Raw genomic sequence first — 8,204 nt, 5'->3', positions numbered from 1 at the left:
GGAATTTTAAAATAATGCACCAAGGTAGCATGTACAAAAGGAGGACTTCATGCATTGCTTAGAGAGTCTCACAGTTTCTAAGAGTCTACAAATTGATTTAACAGTGGACTGATTGATTGATGTATTCGTCAGTTGAATGATTGGCTCATTCACCATTCAACAGTCACTGAACACCATCTGTGAACATTGCCCGGGGCTAAGTACTAGATCCAGTTGGAAAACGATATTTTAGGAAGACATGGAAATATTTGGAGTTCTGGTTCTTAATGTGACTGGGACGCATCCACTTGCGACAGCCAAAGCTTCATTCATTCGTTCAACAGTGATGAGATGGCATGAAGCAATCCAAATATATCTTGAGGCCCTCTAAAGCCTTCTAAAACTGCATGCACAGTCTTTTGTTGGTTAGGCTTCCCTCTACGGATAGAAGGATATTTTGTGTCTGCTCAGAGGTGCAGAATTTTAAGTAAACTTTCACAAGTCCCCTCATTGAAGGGTCTCAAGCCTCTTTTAGGTAGTCTCGTAGAATGGATATTGTTTGACATATTCAGGAAAAGTAGACCTGCAGAAGTGAAGGGACTTGCCCATATTTACCAAGTTAGTGAGGCAACCAGACATTTAGGCAAGCAGTGAAAACCATACGTGGGCTCTGCGTTCAAACTGCCCTGAGTTTGATTTCTATGTTTGCATTTGTAACCAAGGCAACTTGAGCAAATTACTCAGCCTTCTTGAGTTTCAGTTTTCCTTTCTTTAAATGAGAATCATATCCATCACATTGAGTTGTTATGAGAATTAAATGAGATCATATGTGGCAAGTGCTCGGTTCACAGTAGTGAATGAAGAAAAGGTCAGTTTATGTGCCCTTGCTCTTTCTCCTGTCTCCTATAGGAGAGCTAAAGCGGCAGATTTTCTATTTTTGTAGCCAGATGGGTGAATGTATGCTTTGCATTGTGCCCATGGGACATGATTTGGTGGGGCAAGCAGAGGAAGAGGGCTGTGGGGTGGGAATTTCCCAGCATCCAGTAGCACAGCTTCACTCCATCCTCTTCTTTCAGTGTCTGCCTCTCTCTTCAACAGCACCTGCCCTCCACCCAGTCCAGACACCTTCTGTTTTATTTTCTCCAGAGCAGTGCTGTCCAATAGAACTTTCGACAATGATGGAAATGTTCTAAATCTGTGCTGTCCAGTAAGATAGTCACTAGCCACGTGAGGCTTTTGAGCACCTGAAATGTTGCTAGTGTCACTGAGGATGTTTAATTTAATTTAATTTGATTTTTTTTTTTTTGAGGAAGATTACTCCTGAGCTAACATCTGCCACTAATCCTCCTCTTTTTGCTGAGGAAGGCTGGCCCTGAGCTAACATCCATGCCCATCTTCCTCTACTTTATATGTGGGCACCTACCACAGCATGGAGTGACAAGTGGTGCCATGTCCGCACCCGGGATCCGGGCAGGCAAACCCCAGGCCGCGGAAGCGGAACGTGCACACTTAACTGCTGCCCACTAAAATTAAATATTATTTAATTTTAACTAGTTAAAAATTTAAATTTAGTCATCCACATTTGGCTAGTGGCTACCCAATGGACAGCTCAGCTCCTGAGAATTAGCCTCCAGTGGGATGGGGTCCATTCAATTTCCTATCACTTACACAGCTTTCATTGCAGCCTGCTTATTTGAGTCTGGCCTCTTCACCCCACCTCCAGAGACGGCTATTGACATAGTTGGTGGGCGTTTGGGAGATTCTGTGGTGTAAACTGCTTTGGATCTCAGCTTTCCCACTGCAGTCTCAGTGTTTTGGGTTGAATTGTGTCCCCCCAAGTTTCATATGCTGAAGTCTTACCTCCAGTATCTCAGAAGGTGATCTTATTTGGAAATAGGGTCTTTGTGGATGTAATTAGTTAAGATGAGGTCATTACGTTGGGCCCTTATCCAACATGACTGGCATCCTTCTAAAAAGGGGATATTTGTACATAGAGACATGCACGCAGGGAGAACACCATGGGAAGATGAAGGCGGACCGTGGGTGATGCTTCCAGAAGCCAAGGAACGCTGAAGATTGCCAGCAATGACCAGAAGCTAGGAGAGGGGCACACGTTATCCTCCACAGCCCTCACAAAGAACCAACCCTGCCCACATCTTGATCTTGGACTTCTGGACTCAGAACTGTGTGAAGATAAATTTCTGTTGTGTAAGCCCCTGGGTCTGTGGCACTTTGCACAGCAGCCCTGGTGAACCTGCACCTCGGAGTTCGGTTTTCTCCTCTCTACAGCTCAGTTGCCGCTGTCCTGAGTTAGAGCTCTCCTGTTTTTGTTGCTGCTGTTCCCTCTCCCGTTCTCCACATCTTTGTGAGCATACGCCTTAAAAAACAAACAAACAAAAACCAATCCCTTTCCTGTCATGTAAGTGAGGATTTGGGAGGGATGAGACTAGCTGTTTGTGTTCCGCTTGTCATCTTTCTTGGAAGTCTGGATTGTAAAAAGCCTTTTTTTCCCTCCAGTTTTGGATTTTAAAAATTCTTATTTGTGACGAGTTCTTTCCTTTCCCCTCAACATTTCCTTAGAGAAACAAGATGCCCTTGTGGAGAAAACAAATTAAACTTTTTCCCAACGGGCCAAGTGCTACTGGGAGGAAGAAAAGCACATCATTTTCAGGGGAGCGACTCTCCGCTCACATCTTGCTCCTGCTTAAAATAGAAGCAGGAAGTTAAAACTCCAGACCAATGGGGTGCCAGGGAAGTGAGAGGGAGCTGGAACATTCCTGTTTTTGCCTGGAGAAGATGCTCATATCACCCAGGAAGGAGATCTGGGATGGCGCAATGTGTATTTAGACAGCAGTTACACAAAGTTGCAAGTCAGGAAGAAACGCAAGAATGTAACAAGACATGGATTTAAAAGCCTCTGATGGAGGCAAAGTTCCAGGTTGAACAAGAAACAAATAATCCAGCGGCTCAGATTTCATCTTGGGGATTTCAACAATCACAGCCACAAGGATTTCCCAGGTTAGAATTAACTGAAGTTCTTGTTTTCCATATTAAAAATGGAAATCCAGGAAGGATTAAAGAGAATTTTCTTCACCATCCCATCTTTGTTCCCATTTCCCATGGAGCAATCAGGTCTTTTTTGCAATTTTGTCTAAAAAAATACCATTATCCTTTATACAGTCTTTTGAATAATAGTAAAGTGATACTAAAAGATTATATTTATTGAGCATTAATATGCGACAATGTTTCAGTTTTGTACAGCTGAGTAAAAAACCACTCCAAATCTTAGTGGCTTAAAATAACACAAATTATTACATCTCACAATTCTGCATATTGGATGGGCAGCCATTTTGCCGGTCCTGCCTGGAATTTCCCACATGGCTGCATTCAGCTGGCAGATTAGCTGGGAAGCAGGCTCAGCTGAGGCTGTTGGCCGGGGCATCTTAGTTCCCATGTGGCTAACTTGGGCTTCCTCAGAGCATGGCAGTCTCAAGCATCCCATGAGGGGTCCTTTTAATAGCAAAGAAGTAGAAACTCAGTCCTCTTAATGCTTAAGGGCTTAGACATCCCAGAATGTCATTTGCACTGCATTCTGTCCATCATAGATAAGTCACACTTAAAATTTCCTCAGTCGATCTCAATACTTGCTGAAAGTCATCTGTGTAATTAGATTTCAGTAGATTCATCATCTATAAATTCATATATCAACATTTGTCTTGTCAAATTCTTTGACAAATTCTTGTCTCTCTGTCTTTCCCCATTCTTTTTTTTTATCTTTCTTTTTTTGGTTTGGCAGTTAAAAAAAAATTTATTGAGTTTATGATAGTTTACAGCCTTGTGAAATTTCAGTTGTACATTATTGTTTGTCAGTCGTGTTGTAAGTGCACCACTTCACCCTTTGTGCCCACCCCCCAACCCCCTTTCCCCAGGTAGCCACTAATCTGTTCTCTTCGTCCACGTGTTTAACTTCCACATGTGAGTGGAGTCATACAGAGATTGTCCTTCTCTATCTGGCTTATTTCATTTAACATAATTCCCTCAAGATCCATCCATGTTGTTGTGAATGGGACGATTTTGTTCTTTTTTATGGCTGAGTAGTATTCCATTGTATATATGTACCACATCTTCTTTATCCATTCATCCGTTGATGGGCACTTAGGTTGCTTCCACGTCTTGGCTATTGTAAATAATGCTGTAATGAACATAGGGGTGCATGGGACTTTCGGAATTGCTGATTTCAAGTTCTTTGGATAGATACCTGCAGTGGGATGGCTGGGTCATATGGTGGTTCTATTTTTAATTTTTTGAGGAATCTCCATACTGTTTTCCATAGTGGCTGCACCAGTTTGCATTCCCACCAGCAGTGTATGAGGGTTCCTTTTTCTCCACAACCTCTCCAACATTTGTTACTTCTTGTTTTGGTTATTTTTGCCATTCTAATGGGTATAAGGTGATATCTTAGTGTAATTTTGATTTCCTTTTCCCTGATGATCAGTGATGATGAACATCTTTTCATGTGCCTATTGGCCATCTGTATATCTTCTTTGGAAATGTCTGTTCATGTCTCCTGCCCATTTTTTGATCGGGTTATTTGATTTTTTGTTGTTGAGTTGTGTGAGTTCTTTACATATTATGGAGATTAACCCTTTGTCGGATATATGACTTGCAAATAATTTTTCCCAACTAGTTGGTTGTTTTTTTGTTTCACTCCTGTTTTCCCTTGCCTTGAAGAAGCTCTTTAGTCTGATGAAGTCCCATTTGTTTATGCTTTCTATTGTTTCCCTTGTCTGAGAAGACATGGTGTCCAAAAAGATCCTTTTAATACTGATGTCAAAGAGTGTACCGCCTATATTTTCTTCTAGAAGCCTTATGGTTTCAGGTCTTACCTTTAGGTCTTTGATCCATTTTGAGTTTATTTTGGTGACTGGTGAAAAAGAGTGGTCAATTTTCATTCTTTTAGATGTGGCTTTCCAGTTTTCCCTTTTGTTGAAAAGACTTTCTTTTCTCCATTGTACGCCCTCAGCTCCTTTGTCAAAGATTAGCTGTTGATAGATGTGTGGTTTTATTTCTGGGCTTTCAATTCTGTTCCAGTGATCTGTGCACCTGTTTTTGTACCAGTACCATGCTGTTTTGATTACTGTAGCTTTGTAGTATGTTTTGAAGCCAGGGATTGTGATGCCTCCAGCTTGGTTCTTTTTTCTCAGGATTGCTTTAGCAATTCGGGGTCTTTGGTTGCCCAGTATGAATTTTAGGATTCTTTGCTCTATTTCTGTAAAGAATGTCATTGAGATTCTGATTAGGGTTGCGTTGAATCTGTAGATTGCTTTAGGTAGTATGGACATTTTAACTATGTTTATTCTTCCAGTCGATGTTCATGGAATGTCTTTCCATCTCTTTATGTTGTCATCAATTTCTTTCAGAAAAGTCTTGTGCTTTTCATTGTATAGGTCTTTCACTTCCTTAGTTAAATTCACCCCAAGGTATTTTATTCCTTTTGTTGTGATTGTGATTGATATTGTGTTCTTGAGTTCTTTTTCTGTTAGTTCATTATTACAGTATAGAAATGCTTCTGATTTATGGAAGTTGATTTTATACCCTGCAACTTTGCTGTAGTTGTTGATTACTTCGAAAAGTTTTCCAAGGGATTCTTTGGGGTTTTCTATATATAAGATCATGTTGGGGGCTGGCCCCGTGGCCAAGTGGTTAAGTTCATGCACTCTGCTTTGGAGGCCAGGGTTTCACCAGTTCAAATTCTGAGGATTGACATGGCACCGTTCATCAAGCCATGCTGAGGCAGCATCCCACATGCCACAACTAGAAGGACCCTCAACTGAAAATACACAACTATGCACTGGGGGGCTTTGGGAGAAAAAGAAAAAATAAAATCTTTAAAAAAAAATCATGTCATCTGCAAACAGAGAGAGTTTCACTTCTTCCCTCCCTATTTGGATTCCTTTTATTCCTTTCTCTTGCCTAGTTGCTCTGGCCAGGACTTCCAGTACTATCTTTCCCCATTCTTAATAGAGGAAAAAAGCATTTTGAGTTCAGTAATTATGGAGAATATTTAGAAGTGTACTTCATAAGCTTGTCAGCTAAATCAATAATTTCCACAGCAATAACCAAACATACCACTTGCATCCCATCAGAGTTTAAAAAATGCCTTCATGCAAATTTTAGAAACTACGGGGAAAAAGTCAGCAGGTTGGCCCATTTTCAAGGGGAGGGAAATGGACCGTGCTGCTTGGTGTGAGGAACAGGTTTTCGGTTACAGGGACGGGAGGAATTATCTGGAGGCCGTATTTGCAGACTGTCTACCACACTGTGCTTGTTGCTTCATATGTGTTATCTGATGTAATCCTCACAGCAACCCTATCGGATAATTATTCCTTTGCCACTTAGTGGTGCCAGACTTGACAACTACTTGCCTCTAAGTCTTAAAGCCTCTAATCCTATTGCTCAACCAAAGCCAGGGCTTCTCGCAGGCCAAATAATATTTTGCCCTTTTTGCCAACTTTGCAAGTCGGAAGAACTCCAGATTTAGTTAGCAAGCTGTGGGTCTGAGTCCGGCGTGATTATCTGCTAGGAGCGTTTCTCACCTCTCAGTCTAGAACACTTCATCTGTGAAGTGAGAACTGTAGTGTCTTTCTTAAAGGGTTCTGGCAAGGATTAAAATATAACATATAAACTAAATATATGCAGCTGGGAAAGAGGGCCAGTGGTTTTAAAAATTGGGATAAAGGAATCAAGAGTACTTTGATATGCATTTCACAGGCATTGCTGTTAATGAATCGTATCCATTGGAAAATAGTCTTTTTTCCCTTTCTTCTACCCAAAGTCCCCCAGTACATAGATGTATGTTCTAGTTGCAGGTCCCTCTGGTTGTGCTATGTGGGACGCCACCTCAGCATGGTCGGATGAGTGGCTCCATGTCTGTGCCCAAGATCCACGTCAGTGAAACCCGGGGCTGCTGAAGCAGAGTGTGCAAACTTAACCACTAGGCCATGGGGCCAGGCCTGGAAAATAGTTTATAAAAAAGACAAAAAATTGGGGAGGTGGAGATGGCAGTGTAGGCAGACTCTGAACTCACCTCCTCCCATGAACACAACCAGGTTACAGCTCTTCTTGGAAAAATTACCCTGGAGAGAAAACAGAAAACTGGATAAAAAGAACCCCCACAAGAAGGGACAGTCCTGACTGAGGCAGAAATTTCTTCTGGAGAGAAAAAAGCCACCTTTGTGAGCCACAGAGATTCACAGCTGGCCAGGCGGGAGCCACCCTAAGGTACACAGACCTCCCTGGAGGAGTGGGGACTCGAATGAGGGCGCATGACCACTATAAGCATCCTTCAGACTCAGCACAACTGAGATGTGTCCTACTGTCTGGCTTTGCTGGCTATTAACTGCAACAGGGGATACCCCCAGAAAATCTATCAGACGAAAGCCAGGAAAACCCAGCTCTTCAAGGGCCCACACACAAATTCACCTGTCTCAGGTGTTTATATAATGTTCTAATCCAATGTTACTGCAATTAAAGCAAAAAAGACAAAAGATTGAGGGTGCTTTAGAAAGCCTGCTCCAGTTACCTGTTGCTGCATAAGAAACCACTCAAAATTTCACGACTTAAAGAAATAGTATATTATTTCTCACAGATCTCTGGATTTACTGGGTCAAGAATTCCTTAAGGATTCATTGTGTGGTTATCTTTGGAAAACAGGATCTGCCACAAAGTCTTGTCTAGATTCCTCACAATTAATACCCCAAAGTGGCATTTTTTATGACCCCTTTCTCTGTTGTCTCACCATAGGTTTTTGGGCAGATCCCTCCACCTGTTATATCTTCAACTAGGAAAACCTTCTGAGAATCAAAAGGGGTCCTGTGTCCTGATATCACAGTGACCAATTTCTTTGAGACGGTTACAAGCTTCCATAGAAAAGACTGGCTGACTGACTGCCTTCTAGGTAAGAACTCTGCCCCTGACTCCCTGTGCGTCCTGGGGAAAATCTCCCAGCCTCCCTGAACTTCAGCTGGTTTCTTTGGAAAACTGGGGAAGAAGGGTGGGACTAGGTGGTCTCTCAAGCTTTCCATGGCTGAGATTCAATGATTTTTAAAAAGTCAGTAGGCACAAGGGGAAAATATTTCATAATCTAATTTTTGCAGAATCCTTAAGGTTAGAAAAAAATATATTGACAACCACATTCTAATGCAAAAATGTGCACATGGTGTAAA

General features: G+C 41.8%; 1 long non-coding RNA gene across 1 annotated transcript; it reads left to right on the top strand.

Annotated features, from left to right (window-relative positions):
- The first annotated feature begins 2,747 nt into the window (after nucleotides 1-2,747).
- On the top strand, nucleotides 2,748-7,936 carry LOC139041476 (uncharacterized). The gene is made up of 3 exons (XR_011496678.1): nucleotides 2,748-2,997; nucleotides 7,089-7,260; nucleotides 7,783-7,936. It is a non-coding gene; the product is annotated as an uncharacterized lncRNA (long non-coding RNA).
- The last annotated feature ends 268 nt before the right edge of the window (nucleotides 7,937-8,204 follow it).

Source organism: Equus asinus, chromosome 21 (assembly GCF_041296235.1).
Source record: "Equus asinus isolate D_3611 breed Donkey chromosome 21, EquAss-T2T_v2, whole genome shotgun sequence".
NCBI classification, from domain to species: Eukaryota; Metazoa; Chordata; class Mammalia; order Perissodactyla; family Equidae; genus Equus; species Equus asinus.
The sequence above is the reverse complement of the archived record's forward strand: the minus strand, read 5'-3'. Positions and strand labels throughout refer to the sequence as shown.